Source organism: Apium graveolens, chromosome 9 (assembly GCF_009905375.1).
Source record: "Apium graveolens cultivar Ventura chromosome 9, ASM990537v1, whole genome shotgun sequence".
NCBI classification, from domain to species: domain Eukaryota; kingdom Viridiplantae; phylum Streptophyta; class Magnoliopsida; order Apiales; family Apiaceae; genus Apium; species Apium graveolens.
This window is the reverse complement of record NC_133655.1, coordinates 124,792,421-124,805,051: the sequence shown is the minus strand read 5'-3', so window position 1 is coordinate 124,805,051 and position 12,631 is coordinate 124,792,421.

The window sequence follows — 12,631 nt, the reverse complement described above, 5'->3', positions numbered from 1 at the left end:
TAGTTGCTTTCACAACTTTGACTGGTACTTTCGACACACTTGACTTGGAAACAACCTTCTCATTAGCAAGATCTTCAGCACGTATTTCTTCTTGAATAATAAAAGAGGTCTCATCAAATGGTTCAACAATTGATTTTTTATAGAGGGGTTTATCAACACCCTTAAGCACATGTGGTACTTCCCTACCTTTAGCACAAACATGAGGAGGGGAGTTTATGCCTAATTCTCCAATAGAAACATTGTAATCATAACCTACTCCAGATGATTGATTAATAGCTTGCTTATTGTAGAACTCTTTAGCCTTAGAGCAAGAATTAAATTAAGCTTTGACCTTAGTCTCAAGACCGGTGATCTTATCTTTGAGAATAGTTTCGAGTTGTCTATAACAGTCAACTCTATTCTCTAGAAAAGATACTTCTTTTAATTATCTTGATTAATGTGCACAAGTCTTAATTCATTGACCTCTTTCTCAAGGTCTTTGATTTGTTGAGTTAACATTTCATTATCACGACGAGCACAATCTAAGGAGCCTCCTAGATGATAGACTAATTCAGCATCAGTAAATTTTATCTCTTTTCTTGACGATGAGGTGTTTGCATCACTAGCCATAAGAGCAAGATTCCCAACTTCTTCATCTTCACTGTCAGTATCATCCCAGCTTCTTCCCTTTGCCAGGTAAGCCCTTTCAGATTTACTCTTCTGATTAAAATCATAAGAGTTCTTCCTAACTTGTTTTGGCTTCCTGCATTCTGCGACAAAGTGTCCCAACTCATTGCAGTTAAAGTATCGAATGGTGCTTCGATCAACCATCCCTGTTTTGTATCCACCACTGTTGGTGTTAGAGGATGAAGATCCACCTTTCTGGAATCTGTTGTAGTTAGACTTGTACTTGAACTTGGGATTCCTCTTGAATCTGACATTGGAGAATCTCTTGACAATCAGGACCATTGACTCATCTTCCAATTGCTCCAGTTCTTCCAAGGAGTAAAAATCATCTCCTGATTTATTTTTAGTAGGATGATCAAATTCTGCTACTATCATATTTTCTTCCGCCTTGGAAGACTGTACCATTCTCTCTAACTGTTGAGATTGTTGTTGTTGTTGTGGTTATTGTTGTTGTTCTTCAGCTACTAGAGCAGTAGACGTGCTGACCACTCTTCCTTTCCCGTAGACTTCCTTCTGCTGAATCTGCTCCAACTCATAGGTTTTTAGCACACCATAGAGCCTTTTCAAAGAAATCTCATTCAGATCTCTCACTTCTCTTATGGTAGTGATTCTATGTTCAAGATGAGTTGGCAGTGTTAAAAGGAACTTTTTGTTGACCTCCCTGATTGAATAATATTTTCCATTTATGTTCAGGTTGTTGATCAATGCATTGTACCTCTCAAACACTTCAGTAATTCCTTCTCCTGGATTGGATTTAAAATGTTCATACTCAGAGGTTAGGATCTCTAACTTGTTCTCCCGAACTTCCTCTGTGCCTTCATTAATCACCTCAATAGTTTCCCAGATGTGTTTGGAATTTTTACAGTTCATCACATGTCTGTTCATCAAGGGATCAAGGGAATCAACTAAAATTAATTAAAGGCTAGCATCCAAGGAGGCTTCTTCTTTTTCAGCAGGAGAAAAATGCTCAGGATCCTTTACATAGGTTCTAGCTTTGGTAATTACAACATCATCTTCTATAACCTCTGGTTCAATAACCATCGGAATTTTTGGACCCTTCTTTAACACGTCCAGATATTTGGGATTTGCAACTTGTAAAAACAAGAGCATCTTCTTCTTCGATATGATATAATTTTCTTTATCGAACAATGGAATTTTAACGGTTCCAACTTTTTGTGTAGTCATTATGAATTTTTGAGTAAATAAATATTCAAGGAGTGGAAGAATCACACAAGTCTAGGATCTTGATTTGTTCGTTAATCAGAAGGCTCTGATACCAATTGTTAGGTCCCAATATGTTTGTAGAAGGGGGGTTGAATACAAACTATACCGTTTAATCGAATAAAATGCAGAATAAAAAAGTGAAACAAAATTGAAGTTAAATAAAACTATTATTAAACTTGAAAGGTATTACAACAACGGTATCGTTTACAAGGGATTAATCTCAAATAAATTATTTCAAATCTAGAATAAATTCGACATGAAATTTTTCTATTTTTGAAATAAAAAGATCAAATGCTAAAAGTAATTTGAGATTAAGTTCTAGGGATTTTGATCCGCTAGATAGTTACACAAGAATAAGAGAAAGATTTCTAGTGGTTTAAATTTTAAATACTAGAAATTAATGTCCTGATATTTTGCAGTTAAAGATAATAAGTTCTCTGCTATTCTTTTTGTTCTGTGTTTTTCAGTTGGTTGAGATATTCAAATGTCTTCTGTTGAAAATCAGCTTCCGTACTTAAGTAATCAAACAACCACTTGATTTGTTGGCAAGACAATCCTTTTGATCTAGCAAGACAATCGGTGAGACTATTGATTGAACTGGCAAGACTATCGGCAAGACAATCCTTTAAGCTGGAAAGACTATCGGCAAGACAATCTAAAAAGACTTGGAAAGACTTTCGGTATGACAATCCAATTGTCATACCAGTTCAAATATTTGTCTTGCCGAGTTAATTTTGAATATTAATTCAAAATTATTTCTGAAAATGCATAATATTAATTCAGAATTAATTAACCAATTAATTCAATTAATCAATAAATTAATCTTTGCAGATATAATTTATTTTCTTAATTAAATTATATGACTTAATTAATTAATAGAGAATTAATACTATTCTTGAACAACAACCACTCTTCTGACAATCTTCTGAAAATCACTGAAACTTATGAATCCATTTCACCACTTCAATGTTGACATTCGATGTACTGTCTGGTTCATGAATGACTAACATCTGTGATGTTTCTTCATATCTTGACTTTAATAACTTGATTTTCTTCAGATTAAATCCCTGTAAATATTTGATACCCTGACAAGATCTCTGTCACTTGATTAAATCTACAATCTTGATTTATATCACTAAGGCTTGATCAATTTCTTGAGCTTCTTCCAGTAAATTAAGTCCTCAAGTCTATAGATGAACAATGTTACTTAATCCTTTGACATATGTTACTTAGTGAGATCTCTTTGACGATATAACCACTATTTACATGTTACATCCTTATTTGAGTTGAGTTAAATCCTCGAATAAACAAATAGGCTATAACATATGCCTTTCACAATGGTTATGTTAGCACATGGCTTTTTCTTTTCATGGTATTGACCAACCAATTGAGATGCTTTTTTAAATGACTAAAGCTTAAGATCATTTTTCTCAATTTTATCCCTTAACATGGATTCTACTTCGTCTGCACATTTCAGCTTGTTCTTAAGATATTCATTTTCTTGTCTAACTGCTTTTAGACTTACAAGCTGCCACTCCAGTTCTTGTTACTCAATTTCAAGTTTTTTATTCACTTTTGACAGCCTACTCATTTCCTCAGTAGAAGCCACCATGCTTGTGTGAATGTGAAATATTTCTACGCTCATCTTTTTAACAATTTCCCTGTATTTTGAAGCATTCAAATCAATGGTAGTTAGGATAAGTACCTCATATTTTGATGCAGATGACTCTACTTCCTCCAAAGCCATGAGAGCATAATTTTATATTCTTCAACATCATCTTCATCATCTGTCATCCCAACTCTTCACTTCAGCAATATAAACTTTTCCCTGTTATTTCTTCAGAAGTGCTTCATACTTAGCTTTAAGCTCCAAATATGCCTTATCTTTCTTCACTTTCTTTGTGTTAGATATGATTTGATGATATGAGAATTTACCATCAGAGTTTGCTACTGGAAGTTATCAGAGTTTATCAAGCTTATTAGTATTTGAAAGATCAGAGTTTAATATCAGAGTTTACCCATCAACATATGTCAAGACTGATTTCCAGGAAGTAACTAATTATATCTTGAAGAATTTGATTTGAAAGATATGTCGGTGTAGAACTTTACTTATTGTAGCAATAAATAGTTGGATATATATGATGATTCCTTATTCACGTGTAAGATATCCTTTAGAGTGATTGTTAGGTCCCAATGTGTTTGTAGAAGGGGGGTTGAATACAAACAGTACCGAATAATCGAATAAATGCGGAATAAAAAATGTGAAACAAAATTCAAGTTAAATAAGAATATTATTAAACTTGAAACAAAATTCTATCTTTCCCGTAGACTTCCTTCTGCTGAATCTACTCCAACTCATAGGTTTTCAACACACCATAGAGTCTATCCAAAGAAATCTCACTCAGATCTCTAGCTTCTCTAATGGTAGTGATTCTATGTTCAAGATGAGTTGGCAGTGTTAAAAGGAACTTTTTGTTGACCTCCCTAATTGAGGAATATTTCCCATTTATGTTTAGATTGTTGATCAACGCATTGTACCTCTCAAACACTTCAGTAATTTCTTCTCCTGGATTTGATTTAAAATGTTCATACTCAGAGGTTAGGATCTCCAACTTGTTCTCCCTAACTTCCTCTGTATTAATCACCTCAATAGTTTCCCAGATGTGTTTGGAATTTTTACAGTTCATCACATGTCTGTTCATCAAGGGATCGAGGGAATCAACTAAAATTAACTGAAGGCTGGCATCCAAGGAGGCTTCTTCTTTTTCAGCAGGAGAAAAATCCTCAGGCTCTTTTGGATAGGTTCTAACTTTGGTAATCACAACATCATCTACTATCACCTCTGGTTCAATAACCATTGGAGTTGTTGGACCCTTCTTTAACAAGTTCATATATTTGGGATTTGCAACTTGTAAAAACAAGAGCATCTTCTTCTTCCACATGATATAATTTTCTTTATCAAATAGTGGAATTTTAACGGTTCCAACTTTTTGTGAAGTCATTATGAATTTTTGAATAAATAAAAATTCAAGGAGTTGAAAAATCACAAAAATCTAGGATCTTGATTTGTTCGTTAATCAGAAGGCTCTGATACTAATTGTTAGGTCCCAATGTGTTTGTAGAAGGGGGGGTTGAATACAAACAGTACCGAATAATCGAATAAATGTGGAATAAAAAATATGAAACAAAATTCAAGTTAAATAAGAATATGATTAAACTTGAAAGGTGTTACAACAACTGTATCGATTACAAGGAATTAATCTCAAATTAATTATCACAAATTTAGAATAAATTCGACATGAACTTTTTCTATTTTTGCAATAATTAGAATCAAATGCTAAATGCGATTTAAGATTAAGTTCTAGGGATTTTGATCCGCTAGATTGTTACACAAGAACAAGATAAAGATTTCTAGTGGTTTGGATTTAACTTTACAAACTAGAAATTTAATCTTGAAGTAGCAGAGAAGATGAAATATTGTGTCTGCTTCTTTTTCTTTTTGTTCTCGAGTTCTGTGTGTTGGATTGGATAATTGAATGTGTTCTGCTTCTGCTTCTTTTAATCAAACAGCCGAATAAAATGAACTGGAATGACAATCCTGAGCTCAGCAAGACAATCCCAACAGCTAGCAAGACTTTCGGTAGGACTATCAAATGAACTAGCAAGACTATCAGAATGAACTAGCAAGACTATCCTCCTCCCAGTGTAACTTTCGGCAAGACAATTGTTTGTACTAGCATGACTTTCGGTATGACTATCAATTGTCATACCAATTGTCATATTAGTACAATCAGATTGTCTTGTTGAATTTAAATAGATTTTAATCCAATTTAAATTCTAAAAATCCTTAATATTAATTCTGAATTAATTAATCAATTAATTCAATTAATCAATAAATTAATCTTTGCAGATATAATTTATGTTCTTAATTAAATTATATGACTTAATTAATTAATAGAGAATTAATACTAATCTTGAGCAACAACCATTCTTCTGAAAATCTTCTGAAAATCACTGTCAGTTATGAATCAATTCCACCACTTCAATGTTGACACTCGATGTACTGTCTGGTTCATGAGTGACTAACTTCCGTGACGTTTCTTCAAGCCTTGACCTTGATACTCTTGATTTTCTTCAGACTAAATCCTTGTAATTAATTGATACCCTGATGAGATCTTTGTCACTTGATTAAATCCACAACCTTGATTTATATCACTGAGGCTTGATCAATTTCTTGAACTTCTTCCAGTGAATTAATTCCTCAAGTCTGTAGACGAACCTTGTTTCTGAATCCTTTGACAGATATTACTTTGCGAGATCTCTTTGACGGTAGATCCACTATTTACTTATTACATTCTTATTTGAGTTGAGTTAAATCCTCGAATATACAAATAGGCTATGATATATGCCTTACAATCTCCCCCTATTTGTTTGTTAGATAATAACACACAAATACCTAGAGGATAACTCAACTAACAAATAAGAAAAAGATATAAACATAAATGCAAAGTAAATAGCAGAAAAGTTCTGGATAACATTTAACATTTTCCAGATTCCAAATAGATGTTCCTCTAGACTGAACATATCTTCAAGTAGTTTCATCTTCATTTGTACAACCACATTTCCTGTTGAGAAGCGCATATCTGTCTTGCTTCTCCCCCTATGAGAATCAACTGATTAAAGAAGATCACCTTCGTTTACCACCTCTCCCGTACAATAGGTTCCGCAGATAAAAACTAATGGTACTCCCCTAACAGCTTCTTCCCTTACTAGAAAATCACCTTGTGTTTACCACCTCTCCCGTACAATAGGATCCGTAGTTACAAACAACAATGGTGTGGTGTAGTGTACATATGTAGGATCTTTTTCTTTTTCCCTGCTATTTCTCCCCCTTAGTTGAGGAATCCTCCAAACTATTGCTTAAGCTTCTATCTCCCCCTTAAAGAAGGAATGTATGCCGTTGTCTGAAGGAATTCTCATATTTCACTTGGTTGGAAAAGAAATAACAAGTAGTTTCTCTTTCTTCCTCACTGTGAGTGTGTGATTCTGTTTTAGTGTACTTCATTTGTGTTTCACTCTTCTTTCCACTCGTGTTTACACTCATTCTCACAAGTGTATCACTCATTCTCACAAGTGTATCACTCCTCTCATAGCTCCAAACTTCAGCTGTACCTGCAAGGAAAATCACATTAGCCATCCTTAAGGAGGTCACAGGTGGTGCAATGGGAGTTCGTAAATCCCCATCCTTGTTAAACTCGTCAGATAAATCTGAGTCATAATCTACAAGTTGCTAGTTTCCCTTTTAGGGTTCCAGATTTGAATTCTGGGAAGGTAAACAATGATCCAACGAATTTAGCATAAAGATCAAAGTTCCCTTCTAATGTCTGTGAAGACATTTCCTTGTGACTCATCAGGTAATATCTAAATCATTGTCAACAAATTGCCGATATGTGCCTATGTCAGATCCATTATCCGCAGATGCATCCAGGGGATTTAAGCCTGGGGAGGTAGACACTGACCACTGACATATGGCTTTTGGATCAGTATCCTCTCCTAACACCCGTAAAGGCAATTGGTCCATTAACGAACCTTAAACAATCGAATCTGACCTTAAAATGGTCGAAACTCTTATTTCCATCAACTCATCCTTCGTGTGTACAACCTCTCCTTGTGCATCAAGAATTGTTTATGTTTGAAGTGGTGACACTACATCGGATGCCTTGGCCGACAGGTAAAATTCAATAGACGCACCCTGTTGAGAGAATGAATCTAGTAACTGTTTTTGTGCCTTTTCAGCCATTACATCTTTTTGAGAAGATGTATGGGGGCTAGCAGTTGTCTCGGTTTAAATACTACTCATCTATGTAGGAGACAGAGCTACTGGGTTGACTTCAGAACCTTCCTTATGTGGTGCACTAAGGCACTATCTCCCTCACGCTCATTCATACTACATTTAGTGGTAAGAGAGTGTTGGTTGGTTCTGTTTCTATATTTGTCTTTACAGTCTGGGATAGATGTTGTGGGTTTTCAACCTCATGACTGTCAATGAAAGAAAGTCATTGAAGACTGAACCTGTATCGCAGAACATATGACAATAGAGAGATAAAATGTACTTAAGATCTATATTGAATGAAAATTATACATTTAATCTTTTGAGAGAGATGATGTACAATAGTGATTTCAAAGGATTTTACATGAAATAAGAAATCACTAATGTAGAAAGAAGTTTGATTTTCTCCTAAAACTCACTGCACATATAAAATAATATGTTTGTGCCTAGTGATAAAAGAGTTATAAATATGACGACTCTACTAGTTCATATTAAATTATAACTTCAGTTAGAGTGCCATACCATGTCCTTGACGATTGCTTGAGTAGTACACTAGTTCATACCAACCTGAAGTGAGATTGTGAAGAAGAGATTGCATAGTCCTATAGATCTGCAGCTGCAAAGTCCATGAACTGTGGTGCACTGACTTCCTCTTTTGACTCACCAACCAGGAGTACACTTGTACACATCTTACTAGAGTCCAATTTCAAATATAATGTGCAGCAGGTGCCTGATATATCGTAATATTCTCAAGTCTCGTCACTGGTGCTATATGTTAGATACTGCTTCCTGATAATAACCTAGCACAATATACAAATTTTCAATGATAACATTCCCAGCTTACAAACAACCGTATCCCTCAGATAAACCTTTGCTGTTATCTCCAAAGGTAACCAGGGGGCCAGCTTTCTCAATCCATATTTGATAGCAGGGCTCTATCTCCGGTCATATGTCTTGATGATCCACAGTCAAGAATCCACACTACCGGTTACACCTGTTTAATGCCCTGCACTACAAATGGATTAGATCTTCTTCGGAACCCAAACTTGGTTGGGCCCGACATACTTGTAGAATTGTCCTTTGTCAGGCAAAATAACATTTTTAATTTTAATGGTCTCAACATCCTCAATGACTGAACATTTGACCTTGTAAATAGCCTTAACAAATTTCTGTTTAGGCTTAGACACAAATGTCTCCTTTCTAGCCTTAGAAGGACTAGCAGTCTTAGACCTATCATGCTTCTTGTTATTCACATGCTGACGAGGAGTAGTCTTATCACTAGAAGCATGCTTACCATTAAAATAAGCATACATCAAATTAAAAGCACAAAACATACAATTAGCAACACCACATGCTTTATGAGAGTGATTAACAGCAGGTAATTTATGCATGGTAGACATGGCATTTTTGTTATCCAATTCATGTGTGTCTGAGTTAGTCTCAGTTGCTTTCACAACTTTGACTGGAACTTTCGACACACTTGACTTGGAAACAACCTTCTCATTAGCATGATCTTCAGCACGTATTTCTTCTTGAATAACAGAAGAGGTCGCATCAAATGGTTCAGCAATTGATGCTTTATAGAGGGGTTCATCAACACCCTTAAGCACATGTGGTACTTCCCTCCCTTTAGCACAGACATGAGGAGGGGAGTTTATGCCTAATTCTCCAATAGCAACATTGTAATCATAACCTATTCCAGATGTTTGATTAACAGCTTGCTTACTGTAGAACTCTTTAGCCTTCGAACAAGAATTGAAGTAGGCTTTAACCTTAGTTTCAAGACCGGTGATCTTGTCTTTGAGAATAGTTTCGAGTTTTCTATAACAGTCAACTCTATTCTCTAGAAAAGATACTTGTTCTTTTAACTTGTCTTGATTAATGTGCACAAGTCTTAATTCATTGACCTCTTTCTCAAGGTCTTTGATCTGTAAACTTAACAGTTCATTATCACGACGAGCACAATCTAAGTTACCTCCTAGATGATAAACTAATTCAGCATCAGTATATTTTACCTCTTTTCTTGATGATGAAGCTTTTCCATCAATAGCCATAAAAGCAAGATTCCCTTCTTCTTCATCTTCACTATCAGTATCATCCCAGCTTCTTCCCTTTGCCAGGTAAGCCCTTTCAGAGTTACTCTTCTGATTTGAATCATAAGAGTTCTTCCTTACTTGCTTTGGCTTCCTGCATTTTGTGGCAAAGTGTCCCAACTGTTGGATTTTAATCGCAGCGGGGGCAAGGTAAAACACTTTTCCACACATAAAATCCAAATAAAAGCATACAGATCATGAATAAAAATTCGAGGGATCGAATCTAACCTTTAAAATAATTCGGAGACAACGATCAGAGATCCTTAGCAGTTGCTCCTCAAGTGTGAAGCACTCCACCGGTATCCACCAAGAAAACGATGTTAAGGAGGAGGAAGGAGGTGGAGAGAATTGGGTTTTCCAAACTTTTTGGGTTTTTGGGGTTCTGGGGTTGGAATAAAAATAGGGTCTATAATAGTATATTTATAGGCAAAATTTTCAGCTGAAATTTTCCCATAAATAATATTATTATTATCCCATTTATTTTTCTCATTAATAATTAAAACACCTTTTAATTATTAATCCTTTTTCTAAATACTTTAGAAATAATTCTCTCTCTCGATTTAATTTCCAAAAATTAAATCCTTTAATTAATAATATTAAGAACTTTTCTTAATTAATTTATAATCAATTAAATCTCATTTAATCAATTATTAAATTTGCCAATTAATTATTTATTTCATAAATAAATAATTATCAGCCATTATTAATTAATTCCTCCACCATTAAATCATTCTGTTTTTATGGTGTGACCCTGTAGGTTCAATATTAAGCCGGTAGTAGAAATAAATAGTAATAAAACTATTTTATCATTATTTATATAAATTCTCTAATTTATTAAATATGATTAATTAATTAATCACATTTATTCTACATCGTGAGTGATGCTTCTCAACATATCGCGACTATCCGGATAATATGAATTCACTACTTAGAATACCAAGAACCTGTCAGTGAATAGTTACCGTACAATAAACTCCTTCTACCCTACAATGTCCCGATTAAATACAAGGCATGGATCTCGTGTCAAGCCTATCTAATTCAATCACTTGCTTACCAATTACTATGCTTAGTTCTATGCAAATTAGAAACTCCTTTCTAATTTCATTTATTCTGGCCAGAGATTCCTGAACTAGCATAAGTGGATCAGCCTTGAACATTCGCTTCCTTCACTGGAAGGGGTAGATCCTTTATTGATCATACACTATCTTCATGTACAAATTCCTATACCCAGTAGAGCCCTAATAATTGTCCCTGGAGACTAAGAACTAAACCAAAGCATAGTTCAGTGTACACAAGATGACTATGATAACCTCAAGTCTAAGGATACTTGTACAACTATCACTATGTGAACAACTCCTGACACGTGAGTGAACTCCATCAGTTGTTCAGCTGTGCGAGTCATGTTCAGTGAACTTATTCTATAATAAGCACCTACATACTAGCTATAGTGTCACCATACAAATGTCTATGAGAACAGACATCCTTCACAATGAAGCAAGCATATTATGTACCGATCTTTGTGGATTATTAATTACCAGTTAGTAATCCTACGACCAGGAACTATTTAAGTTTAGAGTTATCATCTTTTAGGTCTCACTATTATGATCTCATCATAATCCATAAAAAGCTTTACTCTAAACTATAGTATATCTTATTTAAACACTTAAATAGATAAAGCCCGTAATAAAAACAAAACAAGTCTTTTATTAATATCAATGAAATCAAAACAGATTACAGAGGAAGTTATTCCTAAATCCTAATACATGATTGGACTTAGGACATATTCCTTTCAATCTCCCACTTGTACTAAAGCCAATCACTCTGGTATCTAATACCCATCTTGTCTTTATGACGATCAAAGTGACTTTCATAAAGTAGCTTTGTGAGTGGGTCTGCTATGTTGTTATGTGTGTCAACTCTAATTCAATACAATAAAAAAAATGTTACAGCACTCCCACTAACCCTTTTGTAGACGCATGGTTCATCTACATTTTTGATAAAATCAAACTCTTTGATTGTCTCATCAAAACGAATGCTCCATCTTTTGAGAAGCTTGCTTTAAACCACATATGGTTCGCAATAACTTACACACTAGGTTTTCATTTCTCTTGGAAAGAAAACCATCTGGCTATTTGTCAGATCTCATAGTCGTAGTAAGCAGCAATCGCAAGCAAAATCCGAACTGATTTTAACAGGGCTACATGTAAAAGGTTTCATCAAAGTCAATCCATTGCCTTTGTTTGAATCCTTTTGCCAAAAGCCTGGCCTTAAAGGTCTCCACCTGGCCATCTGCTATAATCTATCTTTTGTATACCGTATACATAGATTTCATTCCGGATTTCATGGCACTATACCATTTCTCTGAGTCAACACTACTCATAGCCTCATTATAGGTTACAGGGTCGTCATCATCAATGATCGACAACTCATTGTCATTCTCAATGACAAGGCCATATTACCTCTCAGGTTGGCGAGACACTATCCCTGATCTATGAATGGGCTGTTCCACAAAAGGTTGTTTAGTCAGAACAGGTGTTTCCACTTGATCTGTAGTAGTTTATGCTTCTTGAACTTCATCAAGTTCAATTTTGCTCCCATTGTTTCCTTCAAGGGTAAACTCCTTTTCCAAGAAGGTAGCATGTCTGGAGACAAACACCCGATGATCGGTGTAAAAGTAATACCCTAAAGTCTCTTTAGGATATCCCACAAAACTACATTTTACGGATCGATATTCCAGCTTATCTAAGTCAACTTTCTTGACATAAGCTGGACATCCCCAAATCTTAACGTGTTTAAGACTCGGTTTCCTTTCTTTCCA